A 12,840-nucleotide genomic window follows, 5' to 3' on the forward strand; every position below is an offset into this window, starting at 1 on the left:
CTATTATATTCAGTCCCCTTCTGTTAAGTTTAAGAGTTATAAACAAAAATATTTTTTAAATAGCTGTTAACTGTAAAGTTAGTTGTATAAACAGTAAGCTCTCTGAATCTCTGGTACCCCCTCCAGTCCCTTGCACGGCTGTTTTCCAGGTTTCTGCTCAAATATCACATTTTCAGAGAGACTTTCCTGCTCACCCTATCTAATGACAGGTCACCCTCACCCACCTATTGACATGTGCTGTTATATCACTGTGTTATTAATACCATAATGCTCACCTTTCTCCTCAATTATCTTTTTATTTATCTCTTTATTAGGAAGATAATATAGCAGAATGTTTAGGAGTACAGAGTATAGACCAGTGCTCTCCAACAGAAAAATTATCCAAGTCACATGCAGTTTTAAATTTCCCAGTACCCACATCCAAAAAAAGTCAAAAGAAACAGGTGAAATTAATTTTAATAATACATTTTATATAACCCATTATGTATAAAATATTGTCAACACATAATCAATATACACACATAAGCAAGAAGATAGTTTACATTATTTGTACTGTCTTCGAATTTTTGTGTGATTTTTACACTTACAGCACATACCAGTTTGAACTAGCTATATGTCAAGTGCTCAATAGTCAAATGTACGAGTGGCATTCACACTGGAGAATGCAGCTATAGAGTACGTCTGCCTGGGTTCCACACCAGCTCTGGCATTCCTTAGCTGTTTAACCTAGAAATTAGACTCTGTTAGAAAAGGGTCATTGTTCACTCTATACATTTCTGTAATCCCAGCACCTATAACAGAGATTGGCATGCAATAGAAGTTATCAGTTATAGCAAATGTTCATGGTTAACATGCTGGAACAGATAAGTTTTGAGTCTAATTTTGAAGTATGAGTTGGATTTAGACCTGCAAGAGAAGAGTGAAGACAGATCTAGGAGTTCAAGGGGCATGGGTATGATTAATGACAAATGGCTTGATTCTTATACAGAGAACAATATACAGAATCATCTTTTATATGAGGAGATGTAGTGGCAGAATGCTGAATAAAATGACTGTTTATAATCGATGCTGAAAATTCTGGTGAGTGATTGTGATTCTGAACAGGGATTTGGGAACCAGACAGGCCTGATTTGGAATCCATATTCTATCTGGGTGATCTTGGTGGGCAACTTATTCAGTCTTTCTGTGCCTGAGTTTCCTCATATGAGAAATGGAAAATGTTCATCCTTATACCTTTAAGGATTAAATAAGATACTGTATGCAAATCCTTAGACATGTAGTGTGCATTCAGAAATGTTAATCACTATGGATGATCTAATTGTCATTGTTGTTATTTTATTAATATTTATATGTTAGATGGGAGAGTAACTTAAAGCCTTGAATTCCAAACTGCAAACTCTGCACTACAGCCTCCGTACTCATGTTGCTATCAGTGCTTATCTGTCCCCATTGCTCCCCCGATTAAACCCTTCAAAAACTCTTCATCCCCTCTATACTGAGGCCAAATTCCTTCTCAATTCACCAAGGCCTCAACAACATCATTTTCCCCTAACTCTTCACATATTACAGTCTAGCCATACTAAATCATTTAGAATCTCCCGAATAGCTTATACTGGTTCATGCAATTCTGTTTTGGAACATATCATTCCTCTGCTCTTGTTATTCACTTGTGTGTCGGGAAAATTATTGCATGCACTCCAAAATCCATCCCAGATTTCCTATCCTGAGGAAAGACAGGGATATTGGGCTGCGTCTTCTAGAGAGTGTTTTGTAGTGCAATTTCTTATTTACACGTCAGTTTCCTTCACTAGGTTGCCATATATTTGAGGGAAGGAGCCAAGTTCTATTTCTGTGTGTATCCCCAGTGTGCAGCACAAAATAGATGTTCAATAAATACTTGTTAATTGAATGAATGTGCTTTAGGCAATGGGAAACTCTTGAAGACTGCTGGGCTACCAAGGCTTTTGTTAATGTCTGGACTACTACATCTCAATTCCTATTTGCATAACTCTTGAAGTGATTATCTGGGAACCCCATCCTTTCTGAAACAACTGCTGTCAGTGCCTCACATATGAGAAGAAGATTAAAACCTGAACCAGCTTTCCTGGTATTCATCTTCCTCAGCAAAGCTTTAACTGCTGCTGGCTTATAAGGTGGATTTCCTAATTGTGTTTAAATCTCCTGTCTACTGCTGGCCATAGATGTACTAGTAAATGAAAGTTTCTGTGTGTGGTGGAGGTAGGGGGTGGAGGGGAGAAAGTTTTGCCTCTTATAGCAGGGAAATAGTTTGAGGCTTTGTTTTAATTAAAATGAATATCTGCACTATCTTAATGTTATTGCCAGTTAAGTGTAACAGGGTGATTTAGAGTTCTATAACACAATTATACTCTGGTAATGAAGCTGTGCAGAATTATCCTCGGAATTTAGAATGCAGAAGGGAGCAGTAGCTCTCATTTGTAACCATGTTATGGCCTTTATTGTTACGGTATTTTCTGTTTTCTTCAAAGATTAACTCAGTCGTATTTAAGTCTCTGGCTACATTACAGAGAGACAGAGAAACGGGGCACTGGGAACTGTTGTACTGTCCCTGCAGCCCATCTTAATGTTCTACTGTGAGGACATAATAGCAGGGAAATTTCACCAGAGCATCACCATTCTTATTGTTCTTGCTCTAGCCCTCCTGACTAAGCCCCCCTTAGGCTGGTCCATGCAGTTCCTGGTTGATTCTCACTTGGGATTGTGGGATGATCAGAACAGAGTTTAGAAAGCCAGCCAGGGATGGCTGCATTCCAAGAGGAAGGAAAGCAAGACCAGGAGGCTGTGCTGTCTTTGGTTCTGAATTTGAGGTGTGGTGAGGGCTGCTCTGGCTCTGAAAGAGGAGTAATAGTGGTTAAAAGAGTGAATTCTGGGGACAAATCCAGAATCCATCATATATCAGCTGTGAGACCGCAGACAAGTCATTCAGCCTCTCTAGGTTGGTCTCAGTTTATTGATCTGTAACATGGGGTAATAGTAGAAACTACCTCATTGAATTTTTGTGGCAGTGAAATGTTATACATGTAACTTAGAACAGTGGCTGGTATATGGTATGTGCTCAACAAGTAATAGCTATCTCAATTACTAGAAGAATATTCACTCTTGACCAAGTAGTTTGGAGCTCTGTTTCTCCCAAGTGGCATCATCTGAAGATTGGCAGAAACCAATTATACATGTGTATCTTCCCTAAACTCTCACTTCTTTGAAAAGTTCAAAAACAAATTTTGATTTAATTTAACCAATGTTTAACACCTATTATGTATAAGATCTTACGTTAAGCATTTCAAGTAATACTGATGTGAAGCATATGTTGATTCTATCTTCAAGGATCTTAACAGCCCAGTAGGAAAAGGCAGGTATGCAGAATGAGACCATCTAAATAAAAGAACATGGGGAATAGTAATGCGAGGTAAGGAATCATTTACCTTGATTAGGGAGGATTTTAATGATGGAGTGCATTTGAACTGAACCTTGGGGGACAAGTAGGATTTTTATAGGCAGAGAATATTGGGAAGGGACTCCAGAGAGATCATCTGGACCAAGTTCAGATTTAGAAAAGTACAGGGAATGATTAGAGAACAGGAGAAATCTATTATGATTGTAGCATAGCATAGTGTGTCTATCTGGGGAGGGACTGTAACATGGAAAATTTTGCAAAGGTCACAGTCAAATCACTTTCATTCATGAAAGGCAGGTGAAGGAGTTTTAACATCACTCTGTAGGAAGTTGAGTGTTTCTGAGGAGGACCAGCCCATGATCTGACTACTATACGTGCTTCTGGTTGACTTCTATTCAAGGATACAAGATGCTATAATCCTCTAATGCTGTCCTTACATCAACAGACTCAGCTCTGAGAGATGTGGCAGCCTCCTCTTCCCCTTGCTCCCTACAAAAAGACTTAAACTAAACTTTAAAGTGGCAAAATGTATTTTCTTTTTCTTCTCTTCCATCATAATAACTACCCTTTATTTAGCATTTACTGTATTTCAAACACTGTACTTAACTATTTTATATACTTTAAACTCATAGCAACTCTGTGAGCTTCCTTCTATTATTGTACCCATTTTTCAGATGAGAAAATTTATGTTTATAACGATTCAGTAGCTGGCCTACCGTGAAGTCAGCTAGTAAGCAGTAACACTTGGGACAAGGTCTGCTTTCAAACTTCTTGAGTACATTTCTGCCCAACCATGAATAGAGTCAGGTAAATGATAGGTTGTTAGAGACTTGAAGGTAGCATTTTTTTGGCATTGACTTGAGAGCCAAGAGATGTGAACTGTACAGCCAACCAGATGACACCAGATAGTTCCAAGTCACTTGACCTCCCTAGGTCCTCACTTTCTCCAATGGTCAAATGAGATGACGGATCTAAAACTTATCGTATTTATAGACAACTTAGCTGTCTGTTCTTTCATGCCTGTTAATTTATTAGCTTTAACCCTCACAACTATCCATGACAAGGATATGGATTTCACATGTGACAGAACTCAGTCTTAGAGAAGTGACTTTTTCTAGTCCCTGCAGCTAGGAAGTATCAGGGCCAAGTGAGCACAGGTCTTCTGCCAACTAGCACAGTTTTTACCCCACCACTCCAAACAGAAGCTGTTCCCAGACCAAAATGTTTGCCATGCTTGCCCTACTATTCCATGTGACTATTTTTTAAAAACTCTGAGTCCTAAATTTTCTCAAATTATTTTCTAAACCCTTGCTGACCCTTTTAAAATCAGCATATAGCACCATCCCTTCAAGTTATCTTTGCATAAGCAAAATAAAGGCACTCTAATGAGTTCATGCAGAATGCTTCTCTTCAATATGTATGCTCTGGGAGGAGAGTTATAACACATTTCTTTCTGCACCACTGAATAGACGGCATTAATAGTAATGCCCCTAGATATTTATATCACAAAGCTCCCTTGTGTCCACCCTCTGGTCAAATGCTATTAAGCTAAGATTCCCCACTGGTTCACAGTGATGTCAGAGGATATGGTCAAGACATAGTCAAATCCTAAGTTCTAAAATATCACCCCCAAACACCCAGGGCAGTGGCTGAGTAGAGCATCTCAGCCACAGAGCTGTCAGCAGCAGCACATGTAAATTCTGTTTCTTACGAAGAAACGTAATCATTTGTCTGTAAAAATCTCCCTGGGCTCTGAAATGGTCACACTGTAAATAATCAGAACATTAATGAATTAAAGTGAGAATCTACCCAGCTTGTCAGGATTCCACCCCTTGTTTTCTGCCTGAAAATCACTTCCTTTATGGTGATTTGAAGAACTTAATCAAGTTGGTCTGAATTGATATGTAGAGTAGTTTACCCTGCTTGGGGTATCTGAAACTTTCCTCTTTCACATAGGAGGGGTCCCCTCTGCCTGGCTAATATTATATAACCTGGCTGCCTATGGCCAAAGATGATTGGACAAGTTAGGAATATCACTGGGGAACCAACCCAGAGGGTGGGCTGTGCCATTCTGATTCTTTCTCCTGGAAATTCAGAATTGGGATACAGACTGAGTCAGTGAGCTAAGAGTTAGCAGGGTCCTGTTCACAGAAAGGCTGAGACTGTCGTTGTGTGGTAAGGTCATGAGGATGGTTGCACAAGTTGAAGAGTTGACCAAGGAAGATGGACTCAAGGAGAAGGGAATGAAGTGAACAAGTAGGAAGAAAAAGACATGAGAAGCCATGTTGGTCTCGAAGAGAAAAACAGAGAAAATATATGTCCTAGTCTGTGGCCCTTCTCTTATGGAAACAAGAAAAGGTTCTTCTTGTTCCTGGGTAAAGGGAGGCATCTTCCAAAGCTTTCCAACACTTCTCATTATTTGTGTGCCAGTTTGAGACACTGGCTTTTGCCCCTTGAAACCTTACAGATCCTCAAAATACAAGTCATTTAAGGTCAGAAATTAGGCACCATTAATTTGCATAACATTTCATGGCTTACAAAGAAATGGATGTTTAATTGGATTTCTATACAGTTATCATTTGGGCCATGTAACTACACCAACTTGGTTTTGCTTTAGTTATTATGCCTTGTGCAGTGTTCTCTGTTAATAGTAATAGAAAAATTTGTGTTAATAATGTCTAATATTTATTGAATATTTACTATTTTTCAATGACTGGCCAAGTGCTTATATGAATTAGTTCATTTATTCCTTAAAATCACCCAATGAGGTAGGTATTATTATTACTCCAGTTTGCAGATTAGCAAACTGAGACTTAGAGTGGGTAAGTAAATTGCCTAAAAACTCGCATTTAATATAGGGTCTGGGAGTGGGGCAGTGAGACAAATTCAGCCAGACCTCAGAGTATGTGTTTTTAATGTCTCTACATACTGAATTATTTGAATATGTAGAATGGCCTGGTATCCTTTATTTGGGAAAAAAGTATTAGACACAAGTGAAGTTTCCTTTGAAGTGACTGGCCCAAAACTGTGTCCAATAAGAAAGCTTTATATTTAATACTGAAAAATAATCTAATGAAGTTTTTAGGGAAAGTATAAATACAGGGTTTACCACAGAGAGAAAGAATTTGCAAGTAAGTTACTATTCCAAGTGATTTTCAACCACTTTCCAATAAGCTTGTGTTGCATATGGTTAAGGGTATGTATTATTCTGTCAAGAGAATGCTGTTTTTGAATGTTGTAATGAACATTCATTAGCTGTAGGACTTTGGGAGAGTTAGACTGCGCTCCAGTTTACTCATTTATGAAGTGGAGATAATTGTATACCTACTTCAAAAGGTAATCGTAAAAATAAAAGAACAATACAAATAAAGTGCTTGGCACATAGTAGGTATTTAATAATGTGTCACTTAATACTTCATAAATGTTGATTATTGAGATGACTGGGGTCTCGGTGACTGTGCTGCTGATACAGTATTTTTCCTTTTTATTCAATATTCACATATGCCCTTATACTCCTTCTAATAAATAAGCTAAGTGTATGTACCTCCAGCATATGTCCCTGACAGACCAGATCAAGAAAACATGGTCCAACAGCCATAAATCCATTTGAATATTGGAGACAAAAGCCCTGTGAGTTAGAAACCATAATCCCCATTTTACAGGTGAAGAATCTAAGGCTCAGAGAGGTCAAGGGAGTTTTCAAAGGTTGAACAGCAGGAAAGAACCAAAAGGAAGTTTTAATCAGGCTGTATAGATTGTTTACAGTCTTGACATCTTGTTAAGAGAAAAAAGCTGGGAGACTGGTGATATCTGGCCATGGAATGTGTGTTCAGAGGGAGGGGGGAGTGAGGAAATGAGGCACTGAGAGAGTGTGTAAGAATGATGGTGACACACTTTATTTCCTGCCTACAGGCATTCCGAGATACTGTCATCACGGAAATAGTTGTCAGCACTTGGGGCTGTCAGAAAAATTGTGAAAGACTTTGGAATGGGCAAAACAAATTATTGAGGGTCCTGTCTAGCCCACCCTTCTGGGGTATGTCTGCCTTTCATTGTCTTTGAGCTATTTTACTACTCGGTAAAAAGAAAACTGGTAATAATGCAAACGATTATTATTCGTAGAAATGAAAATTGTGTTCAGTGGAGAAGAATTGATTATTGCCCTATGGATATTGACCAGTTTTGCATCTATTTGTCATTTCTGTCATCCTTCCCGTTGCCTGAGTGTGTTCTTTAAACTCTCCTTTGAATGGGTTGTAATATCTTACTGGTTCCCTCATTAATTCATGAGTTAAATAAAATATTTGGCACATGTTCATTTCATATTTATATGGGAGTCATGATTTTATCTTTTGAAAAATTTTCATAAATAGGACAAAACTGTCCACTGCATTATACAATAGACCTCATCAGGTACAAGCTAGTGTTTCAGGGGAAAGTCAAAAGCCATCCTTTGTTTAGCATGTACAATCGGGCCAGAAACACCCCATTCATTAGATGGAAGGGAAGGACAGATGAGAGCTGTGAGGGACAAGGAGAAAAGGCTTCACTATCTGTTTCCTGAGGGGCTGGATACTGAGAAGTAAATGCTCCAGCTGCTTTGGTGATAGCGGAGCAGCCTGAGGCGACGGCATGGGGGAGTGGACAGACAATGGGACCAGGAGTCTGGAGCAGTGGGCTCTAGGTCCAGCTCTGCCATTAACCAGCTGTGTGACCTTGGGCAAGTCACTTAACCCTCTGTCTCTCCATCTGCAAAATGAGAGGCCAGAACTAAATTATCACCAAGGTCCCTTCCAGCGCTAACTGGCTAGGGTCCTGTGATTCTGAAGACACTAGGTGGTCATGGCTCAATGCCTCCTGAATAATTCTTAGCCCAGAAATTAGCAGGCTTGTGATAGAAGCCAAGGACCTGATGGTCTGTGGAATCTGGAATGAACTTCTCCCTTGTAGTCTTTCCTTCCAGACGCCAGGAGTAATGGAGTCTGGCTAGGGAAAGCACATTAGGTAGGAGATACTGAACCATCTACGTAAAAGGACATGAACTTTAAAACTAGGCTTCTTACCGGAAACTAAAGCTGCTTATACCTCAGACTACTGTTGCAAGGGATGTATTTTAATTGTTTCTAAAAGTGGAATTGAAAACCATAGTTGACAGAAAATAATGCTTTTGAGAGCTTTTGCTACTCACTGTTTACTTTTACCTGAAGTTACCTGGAATCCCCCATTCCTAGTGTTTACGTAGGGTTTGGGTACCTTCAGGTGAAAAGATGACAAAAGATTAAGCGCCCACTGGAGAGCTGGTTTAGATGACCTCTAATTCCCCCTATACCACACCCAGACGCAAGTATTATGATTGGAAACAATTACTGTTTCTTCTTCTATTTCACCTTCAATTCAAATGGTTGTACATTATATGCAGTGTGCACGGGACTTAGAATTCGGAGACTTTTATTTGGAAAGTCACGTTATCTTTCTAAGCGTCATTCCTGTGCCTATGGAATGAGGGTATTGGCTTAGATGTTATCGTAGCCCTTTAGTTTCTGAATTAAATAAACTTAATTCTAGTAAGCACCTACAGTGTGCCTATGGTCTGATAGGAGGGCAGAAAACAGAACTTAAAAACAAGACTCTTGACTTCAAGGAGTTCACACTTTTCCAGGAACTAATTTTCCAGGAACGTTTCTGCCTATTGATTTCTGCCTGCAGATTTAAACGGCATGCAGGGTTTTATTTCATTTAAGAATCTACTTCCAGATATCTGGATTGCCTGGAAATTCTCCTTCCCTAATCCCAGGCAGGTATTTTTGAGATATGCAATTGATACATCTCTCCAAATGTTTCCTCCACATGACATTTGCTTCTTCAAGGTTCAGGACTGTATTCTATCCCATTCTGGGAAGTTCACTGGGGTGAAACCTCAGACTTCCCAGGGTACAGGCAGTGATGGAAGAATTTATAAAGTAACAAATGTCTGGTTTCCTCTCAGTCAGAAGCAGTAGCATGATTACAGTGAGGGAATGGCCTTGTCACCCAGTGTTGCATGGTAGTTAAACCCAGGAGGTTTGGAGTCAGCCAGAACCAGGTCACAGTCTCTGCTCCTCCCTCTCCTAGCTGTGTGACCTTGGCCCATTTCTTAAGCCTTGAGCTTCAGTTTTCTCATCCTAGAATTTTCTGTGAATTAAATGAGGGGGAAAGGGGAGGAGGGGAAGAGAGGAGAAGGGGGAAGGAGGAGAAGGAGAAAAAGAAGAAGAGGAGGAGGAGGAGGAAGAAGGGGAGGGGTCTCTGCTTCGAGGTCTCTGCTTGGAATTGGCAATGCAACTCCCTCAACATTCTATCGGTCAGTCGAGTCACAAGGACAACCCAGGTTCAGGGAGTGGGGAAACAGATTCTTCCTTTTGATGGGATGGGCTACAAAGTCACATTGCAGAGTGCTTGGATACAGGGAGAAGTAAAGAACTGTCATCCTTTTTTGGAATCAATCAACTATAAGGCTGTATAAAGAAAACAAGAGGGCCTCCCTGGTGGCGCAAGTGGTTGGGAGTCCGCCTGCCGATGCAGGGGATGCGGGTTCGTGCCCCGGTCTGGGAGGATCCCATGTGCCGCGGAGCGGCTGGGCCCGTGAGCCATGGCCGCTGGGCCTGCGCGTCCGGAGCCTGCGCGTCCGGAGCCTGTGCTCCGCGACGGGGGAGGCCACAGCAGTGAGAGGCCCGCATACCGCAAAAAAAAAAAAAAAAAAAAAAAAAAAAAAAAAAAGAAAACAAGAGTTCATCCCAGACTAAGAGTCACTCCAAAGCCTATGCTTTTAACCATTCTGCTGTGTAGATTTAACCCATTTGCAATTAGTACTTGAATTTCTGGCAAGCCTCTTCCCTTCTGGGTGGGCCTAATTTCTATCTTTTGTTTAAAGCACAGCACAGAGAGTTAACTGTCAGCTCCAGCTACTCCAGTATAAGCCACCTGCTTGCACTGAGAGATTCTCCTCTATGTCTTTACTTCTCCAAAGTAAGAAAACAAAACAAAAACAATTGGCAAGAATCCCTGTTGTCTGGCGGAGCTCTGTGTGGGAGGACATCTGACATATTAAACTAAGGTTCAGGCATCCATGTAGGGAGGAGAGGCCCATGTGTCCTTTCAGTTGGTCTCTAGATTGAGAAACCAATCATCAGTCAATCTTAAACCTCACCCACTGAACTGGCCTGTCTTGAACCAAAGTGTTTACGGGAAACAGAAGAAACTATTGCCCAAAAGAACCTTGTTTTTATTTTACCCTTATGATGGAACTAGCCCATTAGGAAGCACCAGATGCCCTCTGCTATAGGAAGCTAGGTTTCAGTGCCTCCGTCTGCAAGTGTTCTTTCAAGGCAGTTTCACTTGCATTATCTCACTTAATTTTCACAAACACTCTTTGAGGTACACAGAATAGAAATTAAGATTCTCACATGACAGTTGAGGAAACTGAGTTATGGGGGAAATGAAAGGGTGTACTTAACCTTGTACCATTAAAGATGAGCTAAATCAAAGAAACTTGTGATCTTAAACCCTAATTGGTGCTTTTCTTTTCTGCCCCACATCACCTAATAAAGATGAGTGACCCATTCTTACTAGTTCTTGTACGGAGGCAGCCAGTTGAATAACAGGCTAAAATACCAGCATAGAAAAGATTTTGAACAGAGGTTGCAAAATAGCAACCTATGAGCCATATCTTCCCTGCAGATACTGTATTTGTGGCATACAATGTTTAAAAGTAAATACTTTAAAAATATTTTAAGATTATGAGGTTCCCTTTAGAAACCCAAATTTTGTATTTTCTTGAAAAATAAGATCTAGAAACACTGGGCTCACAGTCCTACACATATGGTAACAGTATGTCAGAATGCAGAAGAGGCAGCCCCTTGGGATGGCCATCCCTTATCCAGTTTTTCACAGTCTCCACCTGGCCAGGTTTACCCTTATGGTGCCTGTCTGCCCCCCATAGGCATTTCCCTTTACAGCCTTTTGAACAAGTGACACTTTTTTTTAAAAAAAAAAACACAATTATATCCTTAGTTTCCATTGTATTTTCTTGGGAATATACTACTTCGTTCTGTAGTTGAGAATTTCTTCTTTCACCTTAATATGAAGCTGTCAGGGAAAATACACTCATCTGTGAATAACAGGTTATGTGTTTTTTTTCATTTTGATCCTAACCTGAGGTATCAAGAAGGGCTCCCTCTAAGAGATAACCCTTGAACTGGGTCTTGAGAGGTAAGGAAGAGTCAGCTGGGTGGAGAAAAGAAGGTAAAGAAATTCCAGGTAGACAATCTGTGCTAAGTGATGCTTGCAATAAACTGTTATAAGAAGAAATCCAAACCAGCTACTTTTGCTGGAGGAAAGGAATAGCAAGAATTGAGGCCTGGGCTTCCCTGGTGGCACAGTGGTTGAGAGTCCGCCTGCCAATTCAGGGGACACGGGTTCGTGCCCCGGTCCGGGAAGATCCCACATGCCGCGGAGCGGCTGGGCCCGTGAGCCATGGCCGCTGAGCCTGCACGTCTGGAGCCTGTGGTCCGCAGCGGGAGAGGCCACAACAGTGAGAGGCCCGCATACTGCAAAAAAAAAAAAAAATTGAGGCCTGTGAGGTAAGTGGTGTCTAGGTCCTAGAGGCTTTGTATGCCATGCGAGAGGGCGTGACAATTATTTTATAGACAATGGTAAAATGGTTAAGTTTATTAAGCAGATGATGAATTTCACCACAGGATGACATGGTAATATGTACATTTTAAATAGATTATCCAGCAGCCATATAAAGGATGGATTTAATGGCAGGCAGAACTTGAAGGAGGGAAACCATATTAGAAGCTACTTCTAGAATCCAAGTAAGAAGTCATGGGGGATTCATTTGAGAAATCCTATAGGAAGTAAGACAAGGAAATCAAGAGATATATTATTTTGACATCTATTGAATGCTAATTGTCTGCAGGATGCTTTGGGAGAAATAAACTATCTAGTCCAACTTTCTGTGTAATGCTCCAATCTGCTTTACTGCCTCCCCAAGAAAGCGGTTCTCCAGTCTCTGATTGGTCACTACCAAATGATTCAATTCCCATTTTAGTTATTAGAAACTACTTCCTTATATAGCTTCCTTAAATTGAGTCCAAATTGTCCCCCCTCCTACAACTTCTGGTTCTGTCCTTTGGAGCTACAGTGGCAAAGCTTAATCCCTGTTCTGCATGACAGCATTTCAGGTATTTGATGACAGGAATCATGTTTCTAAAAAATCTCCTTTTCAGCTAAAAAAAAAACCAGTTCCTTAGTTCTTTGGAAGAGTCAGCATCCTCTACCTGCCCCAGAACACATCATGTTCAAATTCTACTCATTGTTAAAGGTCCAGGTTCAATGTCACCACCATGCCTCCAGGTTGTGTATGTATC

This window comes from Mesoplodon densirostris, chromosome 6 (genome assembly GCF_025265405.1).
Source record: "Mesoplodon densirostris isolate mMesDen1 chromosome 6, mMesDen1 primary haplotype, whole genome shotgun sequence".
NCBI classification, from domain to species: Eukaryota; Metazoa; Chordata; class Mammalia; order Artiodactyla; family Ziphiidae; genus Mesoplodon; species Mesoplodon densirostris.